Below are 2,972 nucleotides of genomic sequence, written 5' to 3'. Positions count from 1 at the left end.
TAGTCTCCCCTGTTATACTACACAAAGCACATTACAGAGAGTGAACACTGAAACAAGCTGCCTCTTTCCAGTCTACATTTGTCCAACCTATTTTTATGTTACCCAAGTAATAGCTTTTATATCCTTTTACTCATGTACGAATTAATTGCTCTACCATATTGTATTACTTTTGTCACTACCACTACTACTACTACTACTACCACTAGTGAACATCGAAATTGTACCTCACTAGTATTGCACCTCACTCTGAGCCTTTATATACCCTCTGTGTCCATGTATTGTTTGTAATGGCTTGATGAAGCTCCTGGAGAGCGAAACGTTGCCACAATAAATGTCACATTAGTTGCACTTGTGTCCTTTTACTTTACATATTGTCGGTAATTCTACTAACTTTATTATAAGTTATAACATGTTGGCCATGGGGCATCTCTCGAGGAAGTGAGGGAGAGGCAAGCAATCACGTCCAAAAACTAACTCAATACAGGATCACGTACCAAGGCCTACGAGAAACAATCCTGGGAGGGGGATTTTGAAATTCCTGGTAGGAACCTGGTTGCAATGAGGGTAATGGAACGATCTGGATTTGGGATTAGTTGAAGTGGATGCGTTTCGCAGGTTTAGCAGTAGGTGACATTGGGCATATGAAACAAAATGTAATGAATACTTCAGAGGAAGAACAAGTAGCTCCGACATAACTCCTGAACCACAAGGCATGTACACACGGGCTTTTGAGTGTGCCCAGCGACTAAGTTATCCGATCTGGAACATATTTTGAATTTCTGAAAAAGAATGGGAATTTCGTTTCGGTATATTAAAACAAAGGTATGGGAAGGGGGAGGGAGCCTTGTAAACTTGTTAAATCCTCTCCACAGATTCTATTTATTTTATTACAATATTTCAACGATTCCTCTTTTTCTACTAAACAATCCTGCTGGGCAGACGACATCTCGAAAATAAAGATATCAAACCGTTGCACATGTATTTACGACAATTCTTGTACTGTTTCTTTGGGTTAAGGTGCTCTTGACAGGCACTTCTTGTGATGTTGGGACTGGAGCACTAGTGGCAGCCTGTTCCTGCAGGATGGTGCTTGTTGGCTGTTGTTGTGGGTTCGGAGTCTAAGCAGCAGCGTCTGGAAATGGATGAGCAATTTTTGATACACTAGCAGAAGATGCATGAAGACCTATTAAGAATAATTGTTGAATATTTCATCCAGAAGAATATGCCTAGGAAAGCAAAGACACACTCAGAAGATCAAAGACATGCATGAAGAAGACTGAGGTGATGATGGGAATGTTTGTGTCAGTATGTATGAGGCGCAAGGATGGAGGCGATGAGTGCATTTGATGCAGCTAAAATTGAATATATTAATCCTCTGATCGATTGAGGCCCTAATTTATGTACGTAAACTTCTACTTAAGAACAGCATGAGAATTATGGAAAAAAAACATTATGTCTGAGGAAGAAACGTTTACAAAACAAGTGAACCCTTAGCGATCATGAAAGCAAAGTTGTAAATTTCTGGATATCAGTAAGAAAGAGAAAAATCGAAAGAGATTGAAAAAGGGTAGTAAATAAAATTATCTCCCTGAACTTCCCCCCTTTTCTCATTACTCCACTGAAATTTTTATTCGGGACAATCAATTCTGAACGATACTGACAGCAGTAACTTAACATTTGTCGAGACTAAACCTTATAACATTTCAAATCTACTGAAGCAACAGTGAAAAGAATCGGTCACCCGAAAATGAACTCAAATTTTGGCTCTCAAGACTTATGCTCGTCGAGTACACTATCTCGTCTCGAATAATGCAGTTATCAGGAAAAAAAAAAAAACAGAAATGTGAAGCACAGTGAAGAGTAATGTTATAGATTATCATAAAACTGCTACCTGACTATATATAAGTTATGCAGTGAGAAGAAAACCAATCTATACTTCGCCTCATTTAATTATCCTTAGGAGTGATGTCGTAGATCAGGTAATGAGCTGGATGATGTCAGTTAAACGATGGATGTATCGTTAAGCGTTAATCGTAACCTTACTGAACTCTGTCTGGTCAAGGTAAAGAAATCATTACGTGATAAACGAAACTCTTCATGTGTGGTGGAAAATTACAGGAAAACATAACTGCTTTTTGACCCCACAATGTAATAATTTTGTAGAACACGGAAGCAGAATATTTTTATTAAAATGCACTTCCTCCTCCGGTCCCTCCCACGTCACTCACTTGCGTTTGTTGACCACCGAGAAACTCAAGCCTGGATAGCTCAGTTGGTAGAGCATTAGGCTTTTAACCTAAGGGTCCAGGGTTCAAGTCCCTGTTCGGGCGATCTGTTTTCCAGTTATTGTGAGCAGTGTCTTCGACGAAAACAAATTTATGGAAGAATCGCAAAGATAATTAATCATTAGTCGTTAGTATTTTTTGAATAGTTTCAACAACTGCAATCCCTCATTACCTTGAACATTTCTGTCTTTCTTTTCTGCTCCAACACTTCCCATCAAACCTTAATAGAACTCTCCTGTCAACGTGTACCTATGACCAGTACAGGAAGCCTTTACCCTCTCGCAAACTGGCATTAGATTAACTTTCGTTGCTGATAAAATCACATAAATTGTTTTTGACAGCGGATGGGTTGCCTTCACATACATCACAACTGGTTTCCCCTTGAGATCTCCTTCCTTTGATCTTTCACCTTTTCTGTTAACTCCGGGTAGCAGATTGAAGAGTTTTTTGTGAGGGATATTAGCAAAATGTTTTCTAATTGTGGCTATGAACTCCTACTTTTCTCCGGGTTTATTCTCCCTTTCCTCTACTATCTCTCGCACAAATAAGTTATGGTAATCTACCGATTTATGACCTTGGTCATAGATAAGTTTTCAAGAATTTATTTCTTTCCCTCACCATAAAGGTACAATCTAAGTGTTTTTATGGAGTTGCCTCTAATTTCGATCAAAGATCACCAACCCGCGG

The 2,972-nt window shown here is 39.0% G+C and overlaps 1 non-coding gene across 1 annotated transcript; it reads left to right on the top strand.

Annotated features, from left to right (window-relative positions):
- The first annotated feature begins 2,257 nt into the window (after positions 1-2,257).
- TRNAK-UUU (transfer RNA lysine (anticodon UUU)) lies at positions 2,258-2,330 on the top strand. Its single transcript has one exon. It is a non-coding gene; the product is annotated as a tRNA-Lys (tRNA).
- The last annotated feature ends 642 nt before the right edge of the window (positions 2,331-2,972 follow it).

The sequence above is a fragment of the Cherax quadricarinatus genome, chromosome 19, assembly GCF_038502225.1.
Source record: "Cherax quadricarinatus isolate ZL_2023a chromosome 19, ASM3850222v1, whole genome shotgun sequence".
NCBI classification, from domain to species: domain Eukaryota; kingdom Metazoa; phylum Arthropoda; class Malacostraca; order Decapoda; family Parastacidae; genus Cherax; species Cherax quadricarinatus.
The sequence above is the reverse complement of the archived record's forward strand: the minus strand, read 5'-3'. Positions and strand labels throughout refer to the sequence as shown.